The sequence below is a fragment of the Hirundo rustica genome, chromosome 4 (genome assembly GCF_015227805.2).
Source record: "Hirundo rustica isolate bHirRus1 chromosome 4, bHirRus1.pri.v3, whole genome shotgun sequence".
NCBI lineage: Eukaryota > Metazoa > Chordata > Aves > Passeriformes > Hirundinidae > Hirundo > Hirundo rustica.
Window position 1 is genome coordinate 59,327,395 of NC_053453.1, and position 11,387 is coordinate 59,338,781.

An 11,387-nucleotide genomic window follows, 5' to 3' on the forward strand; every position below is an offset into this window, starting at 1 on the left:
AGATGAGCACGTGGGTGTTGGTTACGGAGATCCTGAGTGCTGCTCTTTTCCCTTATTCAGGCTCTTGTATTTTGTTAAGGCTTAATAAACCTGTGAAATTTAAAAGTGAGCGTCATTTCTCACACATTTGCTCTTTCCACTGTCACTGCATGGGAAAAACGCCAATCACTTGTTTTAAAATTTTAGAAGTTTAATAGTAAATAATATGGTTATAAAAAACAGAATTAGAGTAAACAATTGAACAATTTTAGAGTAGGACAATACGAGACAATAAAAACAAAGTTACAGATGTCCGGGTGCCTTCCCGAGCCACAAGCTCTGAAGAAGGACCCTGGTTAACAAAGGATTATCTCTTAAAAGCAATAGCCTGTTGAATATTCATACATTTCATATATGATGTATAAATTCCATTCAAACAAAGAATCGTCTCTGGTTAGTATCAATTTTTTTTTCCCCCCTTTTTTAATCTCTATGGCATCCTCAAGGCTGAGAGAGATAGGAGGAGTTGGTCTCTTCTGATAAGGAGGTAGTAAATTCTTTTTTTCTCTGAAAGATTTACGTTTTCCTGTGGTTAGTACATAAAAACTACATTTTAACTACAAAACTACATTTACCATACTATCAAACTATTAATACAACACCAACAATCAACCAACACAACACTTATAGTAAATATCTTGCGTAGAGCCATATAATATGCACTTTTCACACTGCACGTGCCTGCTTGTCTCTAGCCAGATTCCTCCCAAAAAACCCCAACACTCCCCATAGTAATGTTATGGAGGAATTTGGGCAACAAATAGGTCAGACACTGTTGCTCAAGTCAATCAGCAATTTTATTGATTACAGCAAGCGTAGCGATGAGGCAATGCAGCGCTGGGCGACAGGGGGGGGTTTTCACCGTCCCGCCAACTGCCGCGCTTTTCTGCTTCAGACCCTTCTTCTTATACGGTTCTGTTTCCGGGATCAAGGGTAGTACTCTGCGCATATCCTGTCTTGTTGCTGGGGCTTCTTTTGCTTCTGCTACGTCGGCGGCTTCAGGGTTCTGGAACATATTGCTTAACATATCTTTACATAGCATACATCCTGTTTCCGCATCCTACATTATAAACAAAATATGTTTATAACAATACATATCTTTACATAGCATACATCCTGTTTCCGCATCCTACATTATGAACAAAACATGTTTATAACAATAATACTTCCTAATTTGCCTTAATTCTGCTACTCCTGATGTTTCTTCTTAACCTGGTGTTTCCAACACCAGGTTGCCTTGGCAAATTGGCCCAATGTAGTGTAATGTGTATCACTGCTTGACTGCATCAGCCTTCAAGTAGGGCATTAAAACAAATAAAATCGATAAAATCACGGACAACGGACTCTCCATCTAGTTAAAGTTAGGAAGTGGTATGTTTATTGGGCTGCCAGGCAACACAGGGAGTATTCTCCCAAAGACATGAGCAAAAATCACAGAGCTCTAGCTCTTTATCTACAAAAGCCTTACATATTAATTCAATTACTCAAAACCAGTTATGCATAATCCTGGCACCTCCTACCCTATTGACGAATGATGGAGAGACAAGAAGACTGATTTGAATTTGAATCAGAATTCGATTTTACTCAGGTTCCCCAAAAGCTTTTACACCATTTCAGGAAGATTAATAATTTTCCACTACAATAATTAGGTTGAAAGATCATACATACAACTCATACATTTACAACATGTTAAGCCTGCAGAGCATTGATTAAATCTCCCCTCTTCCTGTAAGGAAGTAAGGTTTAATCCCATCTTCTGTAATGTTCAAGGCTGTGTTTGTTCCTGCCATGGCATCTTGGTTATCAAACCAGCCATGCTAATTAAGTCTGTTTTACTCTCTGGCTTGTGTGTTCCCACACTATCCCCCCTTCATATTAAAATGAGCTCGAAGTCCTTTAATCTGCACAATTCTTCTCTCAAATTTGGTTGGTGGTATTTGAAATGGGTCAGTGATCTTGACAGATGAAGTCAGAGACGTCTTCCTCGCAGTGAACTTTTTACCTTCATCTTGTTGGCAGGCTATGTGACCTCTTGGGCATAGTCCAAGCTCTCCTGCCCAGTTCCAATTAGTTTCTGTGTCCAGGTGCAGCCATGGTTTCTTCTTTATCACAATGGTTCATCTATCTTGTTTCCTTCTACAAACAACTAAAATGAGCAAATAATATATTGCCTGAGTTCTGGCTTAAGCAGCTAATAATTATTAAGTCCTCTACTTCAGCTCTACTCTTCTAACTTAAATCCTAACCAATATAAATTGCTTCTATTCCTTAGAATTCCTTAAATTCCTTAACTCTATTGTTAACTCTTTAAATTCTTAACTCAACATCCTGACACCACCTTCCAGTAATTAATTCATGGTGGTTATGTGTCATGGACTCCCTTACTTTTTCAGAGTGCTCTCCTTTCCACAGTTCAGCCATGGCACACACCAGGGCGTGGTACACCTGATTCCTGCAGCATATACAAGGTGTAGATCTCCACAAATCAAGCACACAAAGGGACAAAATGTTATCTCTTTTACAAAATAAAATTCACATGAATCCATCTAATGCATAGTCTCTGCCTACCTAATGCATATTTATTAGGGGATGTGATCTTACACAATGCTTGAGTGATTTGGGTGAATCTTATCAGTTTAAAAAACCCTAAGTTCTTAATTAAGCAACTTCTATTGTAAAAGTTATCTGACACATCAGTTATGTTTACAAAAGGTGAGAAAATTCAGCCTGGGGGCAGAAAACTTGACTCACAGAGTGCTGGTCACACCTCGTTCTAGGCAGTTCTTGTTTGCACAGGATACTGTGCAAGTATACATACTTTACCAAGGAGAGGCTATGCCTTACAGTGGAGGAAGGGGCAGGGGTGCCACACCAGCAGCACTAGGCTGGGACACTAGGCATGCTCTGACAGCTTGGAATCTGGAGAATGCAAAGGTCAAGGATCCCCAAAAGATTAGGCACTTGCTGGCAAGGAAACCATAAAGCCTAGGGCAACAAGTAAACCAATACACAGAGAGCATCCCTAGTGCATCTGCTGCAATAGACTCCTGATATCTCGGCTGTGATGGTAAGTTGTGCCTGTGAAGGTGTGGGTATGTGTGCAAGGGTAATTAAAAATGTAGCATGACACTGAGTTTGTTTCAAATAAGAAACAAGTTTTAATTCCTCATTTGCATGGGCCCTTGAAACCCTTTAGCATGTTGAGAAGGATATTCAACTCTACAGCAACTGATTTTCAGATCACAGGATCATAGTATATCTCAAGTCAGAAGGAACTCATAAGGATCATCAAGTTCAACTCTCTGCTCCTCATAGGACTTTCTCAAACCCTGTGAGACAAAGTGTTGTTCAGATGCTCCTTGAATTCAGACAGACTTGCGGCCACAAACAATTCCTCGGGAAGCTTGTTCATTGACTGGCCATCCTCTCTGAAGAATCTTTTCCTAATGTTCAGTCTGGACTTCCCCTCACACAGCTTCATTCCCTTTCCCATTAGTGACAGATGACTGAAGCCAAGCATTTTGCAACCCTGTAAGCAGTAGTCTCAAGTGAGACCCTCAGAGCTCTCCTGGATGTCAGCAGGCTGTGTCCCAGTCTCTCACTCCGAGTGGGACACCTCTTAGAGCCTAACAACTCTAACACTGATACTTGGAGGACCATCATGAAAAGCTGACAAAGGGGCCTGGGTTCATACATGACTCTTCAAGGTTCAGCCTGCTGAGAGATGCAAAGGCATTCCACATGAGTATTTCACTGACTTCAGTGTGGGGGGGGAATTTTTAATAAGTACCTTAGTACATGTTGCTGTTATCAATGAAGTTCTATATGTCTAATTTAATAAACAACAAAGTTGAATTAAGCAGCAATTTTATTTGAGCAGCATTTTAGAATGAAGCATATACAAAAAAATTTGCAGTGATTAATTAAAAATAATTAAGGTTTGGATAAAGCATAAGCAAAATGAATCGGGGTACAGAGGGGACTTCTCACCTTACCTCACGTACAAATCAAAGTAATCCGACCTAAACTTATATACTGTATGCTGATGCATATTCATTAATATTTCCTGTAAATCTCCTCCTATTTTCAATTCTTGAAATCTACGTCACTATACCTCATAGCGCATGCTCCACTTGTTGTTAGCAGGTCTTCTTGGCTTTTTGGTGGTCTTTTTCAGATGAAGGCTCATCTTCTTCCTCACGTCCTCTAAATAACCTTACCGGTTGATCGTGGGTACTAAGTTTTGTGTTCTATAACTAAGCATTATGTTCCAAAAAATAATTCTTGCATTTCATAGATCAAACCACCCCCTAAACTCCCTGCCTTGGAATAGTCCCAACTTTGTCCATCCCAAGGCCAGTTCTATCTTAAGACATCTTGTATCCTGTAACATCTGCAAAGAGCCCATCTCCCTACATTGGAGTAGTCCCAACTTTGTCCATCACAAGACCAATCCAGCTTTGAAACTCCTGCTTACCTCAAACTACATCCTGTATGTGAAAAACGCCAATCACTCGTTTTTAAAATTTTGAAAGTTTAATAATAAATAAGATGGTTATAAAAATAGAATTCGAGTTAAAAAAATTGAACAATTAGGACAATATGAGACAATAAAAAACAAAGTTACAGACATCTGGGTGCCTCCCCGAGCAAAAAGCTCTGGAGAAGGACCCCTGTTAACAAAGGATTACCTCTTAAAAGCAATAGCCTGTTGAATATTCATACAGTTCATACATGATGCATAAATTCCATTCAAACAAAGAATTATCTCTGGTTAGTATCACTTTTTTCCTTTAATCTCTATGGCGTCCACAAGGCTGAGAGAGGCAGGAGGAGCTGGTCTCTTCTGATAAGGAAGTAGTAAATTCTTTTTTCTCTGAAAGATTTACATTTTCCTGTGGTTGGTACATAAAAACTACATTTTAACTACAAAACTACATTTACCATACTATCAAAATATTAATACAACATTAACAATCAATACAACATAATACATATAGTAAATATCTTGCGTAGAGCCATATAATATGCACTTTTCACACTGTATCTTATTTTTCACATGTAACATCTGCCAAGGGGCCCATCTGCTTTGAGACACTAATCACATATACTTTTTCTTTATTACTTTATAACAAATATTTTCTAAAATATTGATATAGTTACAATTAGCATGGATCATTTTCATTTATTACATTGCCTTCTGTCTATGTGTAGGTACTTGTCTGAATGGCAAGTACAGTATGAATATTGCCAACTTAGATTTATAGTTCAGTTACTTTGCTTACAGTAAACTCTATTAAATAAATTTTAAGTGTTAAAATAATGATTAAGTGCTTCTAAATCCTTTAGACATAAAACCCTTGAGCAAGTCTGAGGCTGAGTTTGGCAAAGGGATCCATTCTGAATATCATGACCCAATGGCAGTGTCTGCTTTACCCTTTAGCACTCTCATTCTTTTGTAACCCAGAGTCTGTGGAAATTATTTTAAACATGTTCTGATCCAGTTTTTCTTTATATGCTTTATTCTGTTATAAACTACTCAAAACTCATGCGGGAATGAGTAAATAAAATTTAATTAGAACCCATTAAAATTACAACGCAAAGGGGGAAGGAATCGTGCTGGGAGCTTGATGGGACTCCTGCACACCAGAGGCTCAGCTCACAAAATGGCGTCTCTGCCTTTTATACACTGAGATTGCATCATACATTAATATTCATGAGCAGTCCTTATGTCCTTCTGGCCCCTCCCACAGCCGGTACCTTTGCCCATATATGTACACTTGGCTCCTCCCAGGGCCTGTCAATCAGTCCTTCCACGCCTTTCATTGGTGGAGCCCTCCTCGTATCCTGATTGGTGGTGCCATGTTACCCTGCCAGGCCTCCCAGCAACAAGTGTGCCCCGCTCCCTGCTGCCTCTCACAAGGGGCATGTATATTCCCTCCCACACGTGTTTTTATAGCCCTGTCAGCCAGAGCTGCCAGGCAGTAACCACAAAAGGGGAGGGGAGCATTGAAGGGACCACAGGAAAGGGTTCGAAACTATACTGGAACAACAAAAGTACATGTTGAAAGAACTGCAAACCCCAACAGAATTTCTCCCCACCATACTCAGCAACTCCTCCTCATTTGCATGAGCCAATCGCCACACCTTATTCATAACAATTCTATGTGGTAGTAGAATAAACTTTGCCACTGAACTCTGTTAAGCCACGCTTTCACAAGTATATGTTAAAACCTTCTTTACTAATAACTTTGATGATGATTCTTTAAACAGCCAAAATACTCATTTATGACATCCCCCTCAAGGAAGTTTTAGGCTGCAATGGGGACGTTCTTCAGTTTTCTCCATGCTGAAGAAATCAAGTGGCTTCTGCCACTCTTCATAAAGGTTACAGTTGAGGCCATTCACCATCTTGGTCACTCTCTTCTGGTCACTCTTTAGTAATTTGATGTCATTCTTATATTGAGGCACCTAAAACTCACACACTACTCTCCCTACAGAGGCGAGGTGGCACCGGTACAGAGTAGAGCAGGTCAATCAGCTCCCTCAAAAAGCTCAAAGTGCTGTGCTTGATATCCACCCTAGGATGTGGGGGTGTTGACTCATACCCAACTTGCCATCAATCCAGACCCCCAGATCTCTTTTCATGGGCCTATTCTTCAGCCTCGCATCTCCGTTACTAGTGAGAGATGTCTCTGCCTGAATTAAGGGGCAAATGAGACCATATGCTGCAGTCGACTATATGGATTTTACTTAACAACAAGCATGAGGTAGAGAGATAGAAAAAGAACTAGAAAACAGAGAAGAAAGAGGGGCAGAGAGAGAGATATCAAGCAGATCTACCATCTGTGTATCCAATGGTCCTTCCTCACCCTGGCCTTCTCGGTGGTGGGGTAATCCTTGTTCTTTTGGTGGTGCCACCTTTGTACAGTCCAAGTTCTGAGTATTGGTGGAGGAGTGTTCCTAATTTACACGTGAAGCGAGGTTGGGCATGCCTTCACGGCAGGCAAAAGTGAGCCTAGGGAAGGTTCTCTTTCTGAGAATGCTTCCTCCAATGTTTTGAGGGGCTTTTGTTGGTCACAGGTACTGTCTGCCCATAATATGGGTGATCTTTGCTTGACCAGTGATAAGTGTATGAGTAGTTGCTTCCTTTCACACAGCTTGCCAAGGCAGAAATTTTTGTCCGGATGCATTAACCAGGATGTGCTAACCAGATATTCCACCAGGCCTGGAATGGGAGCCTTCCTGCTGCAAATTCCTTCTTTCTGTGTTTATCCTATTGCAAGTCCTTCTCTAGCCTTAACAGTGTTTCAGATAGGCAGCTGTTGGGAAGGATGAAGCCAGAAAGCCCTATAAATATGATTGCTTAGATTCTGAGAATGTGAAACCTATAACTGAGATAGAATTGAAAGTAAGTTTTGATGTTTGAGATGTCCTAGCTGTTGGATGCCTAGGAAAACAACCCCCAATGTATGATTTATCCCACACTTGTAACACCCCCCTGAAGTATCAAGTATCTGTAACCCCATTGGCACAACCCTGTTACAGCCCACCTCGAGACCCCTTATCAGGGGGCTGCGAGAGTGGGCCGCCCTTCTGTTTCTTCTGTCTCTTCTGTTTCTTCTGTTCCTTCTGTTTCTTCTGCTTCTTCTATTCTCTCTGTCCCTTCTGTTTCTTCTCTCCTCTTATCTCTTTGTTTACCTCTTGCATCTTGCTCTTGGAATTTCCTTATCTCTCACTACCCCCACCTTTCAAGGCCATGCTTCAGCTGCGCCTGGCGGCTCTGAGCAAGGCCTCCCATCTTATACAATAAACCCCTTCTTCTAAAACCCAACTTCAGAGATCTCTCGTCTACATTCATCTACACCGTCCTGGAGTCCTCAGCAGTAGCAAGAGGCATTTTTCTACAAGCAGCTGTGCTTTTTAACTCCTTACAGCCCCCAATTTGCACATATAAGCAGGATTACCCTATTCCAGGTGATGAATCCAGCATTTGCTCTTGATATATTCATTCAGCTGGATGATTGCCAAAGCTCTTCAGTCAATCTAGATCTCTCTATAGGACTTCTCTTGAAGTGGGTTGTGGGATTTTGAGGGTCTTTGGTGGACTCAGTCCTTTGGTCAACAGTTCATGCCCACTTCGTGACCTCATCTTGGTGCTTGCACTGTCTTTTCTGTGTGAAGTCTCCATGGACCAGAACAGGAAAGTGAGCCCCAGAAAGGTGCTGCTCTTCCTACATAGAGACCCCCTGTCCTGCCACATCGTGTTCCAATTTGCCCACTTGCACTATAGTGGCTACTGCTGTTTGGGACATAGCAGAACATTAACTCCTTGGTGTCCTGGCTTCTACACAGGCTAGCCAGGGACGGGACATAATGATGCCTTACTAGTCCAAAGAAAGGAACAGTGTATTTCAAAGAAGCAGATAACAGAGTGTAAAAGTAGACACACCACATGCTAAATGTAGCTGGAACCAGTGAATAAACAGATAATGAGGGATATAGTGGCTTTTGGGGCAAAACAAGAAGCAACAGCACATGCCCTAAGAGAAGTTCAAGACATGGTCATCTGTAATACCGTGGGCACTTGGTGAGTAGGACCACCAGAATCCCCTTCAGAGAACTCTCATAAGATCATAAGAGAACTTCCAGTGAGAGGCAGATGTATGGTAATTAGTTCTAGGGAAAGTGATGCTTATGTCTTAGCCAGGAAGTACACTGCAATCCAAATGTATGGTGGAATAAATGCTTTGTTGTAAAGTGTCACAACACACTCAATTAGAGGAAATATGTGATGCAATAAAGAATGCAATAAAGAATGCCTGCTTTCTAATACTTCAAAATTGTGATAAAAAAAATTCATTTAAAAAAAAAAAAAAAAAAAAAAAGGACCAGGCTTTTATATTATAAAGTTATTGACTGCCAGTCATATGTTTCTAGGCCAGCTGTGTCAGCCCAGCAACTTTAGATACCTTATCTGTAGTATCACTTGTTGGTTGCTTTATAAGGAAATTTGTCTGCCACATCCTCACCTGTGCCAGTTTCTGCCAGAAAACATTGTTCTTCACATCCTTGGAATGTTTGAATTCAGCATTGTCAAGTTATCACCAAAATGCAGGAATAAAACTCTGTTACACAAATGTAGTTTTAAGAAGCAGGCATTGCTTTATGATGGTGCAGGATACACGGGGATAACTCCTGTGAATTTTTATTAGTCTCCAGGTGTATGACCAAATGGCATGAAAGAAACTTACCCAACATCAATTTTATGTTGATAGGAAAAATATATGCTAATAACTTCACAAACAACTCGATGAGTGGGTGTCTTCACTAATGATAGGAGAAATAGGGTATTATTTTTTTCAGGAAAGACTGAAAGAACCAGTCAGGCTTCGGGGGCTTTTAGGGGAAATAGGTCTTCATGTCTCTATGAACATTAAGCCGAGAAAGTTAAAGAACCCAGAGAGTTGGACTTAGACAGTTTGATTTTCTGAGCTTTAGAGTAATAGGAGAAAGGCGCCTGCACAAAGTCTGCTGCGGAACTCAGAAAACCTGAACTTCCAAACTTTAGGGGGAAATGACCATGCATGTTCAAGAGGGAATATGTAGCAGGCAAGGTTCGGGAAGTCTGTGCTAGTACATCAGCAAATGGGGAAAGGAACACAGCAATGTGTGGTCAGGAGCTTAGGATAAAAGGAGGCTGCGCCCTCCAAAACCTGGAGAGATGCTCCACCGGGGTATGGCCCAGTGCACTCTCTCCCGTTATTGGAGTAAATTTGCAAGACTCCTCTGTGTCCTTTACAGACACTGGCTTTTCAGAGTGTAGTTCTCCGCACAACGTGAATAAGCAGGCGCTTCTTTATTTTGGTGCCAGGAACACAGGGAATTACTCCTCCAAGCCCGTTCTTCTTAGTAAACAAAATCCATCCATTTGATACACTTTTTCTGCTGAGTCATCATTACATAAGTTCTTTTATATTTTACGCATAATAAGCTTGCTCTTAAATTTAACCTTAACCATAACTGGTTTTGCTAGTTAAATAACTTCATCAATATTCCCACCCTATGACAATTGGGCATCTCTGCTGAGCTACACCGATTGGAATCCTTGACATTACAATCAAGGTGGGAAGGATAGGGGGTTTCCAAGCAGCATAACTGGTCTGCATGATGGTCTCCAGAGCTTCTTGAACAAAACATAAGACATCCATATGCTTGGTATTTTAAACAGAGCACTCCTGACATTCCTATACCTTATCCTTCACAATTATCTACTTGTAATCATAACCACCTCTTTAATATTATTAAATCGATTATTTTATCAGAATATTTATAACATTTCTCCTAGCTTGTGAAAAATGAGGTTCACTTTCCTGGTAAATGTTAAGAAATAGATTTAATAAAATAAAAATAAGACAATTAGGAGACAGATTAAGCAAAATTATGGTTGGTCGGGTGACCTGGCACTCAGCCAAGTCCACAATCTGCTTTTTCAGATATATTCTTTAAATACCCTTTCAAATGCATCAGTCTGTTGCATATTGATATTTTTCAATAAACTAGTTTCCATATTCCAGGTACTGGTTTGCATGGTCCCTCCCTGGGTCCACCTTTTTAGAGCATGCATGTTTCTTGGCTGTGTCTTCATTGTCACCTCCAGTTTGGGCCTCGGTCCATACTTTCTTCAGATGGTAGATGCTGATAGTTGGTATATCAATAGCAGGGTCTTCTTTACATGTTCATTGGATGTTATCCTGACCAAACAGACAGTTTAAGCATACTATATCAACTACTACCATTATGCCTAATTTTTTACTAGCAGAAACAAAAACATATCCTTACAACAAAGTTATTAATCATATAGCACACATCTTGCGAAAAGCCAACTTTATAATATACACTTATAACACAACTGAAGTCTCAATTGGTCCTCAGCTCGTGGGGGAATGTGAAAGGACTGAAGGAAGGATGGCAAAGACAAAATACCTTTCAACTGATTTAGTTAAAAGAGGCTGTTTATTTCAGCAGTGGGCTCACGCGGGATTGCTCCCAAAGGTGTGAGAGCCCCTCTACAGTTTCAGCCCTCTACTCACAAAAGTCATGCATATTCCAAAAACGCCTATACATCTTCATCACCTATCTCTGCCCATTCTCCCTCTTGGTATTAAAATCAGTTGCATACTCATTGCGGCTGGGCTGCACAGTCCTCCTCCTTTTGGATCCATGGTCGTTAAAATGAGTTGGAGGGTGGTGGGAGGAAGTAAGGAATGTCTCCCTCGCTTACAAAACTTTTCACCTCGTCCCGTTGCTATGACTACTTGACCTGCTGATCTCTTCATTCTGGTCTT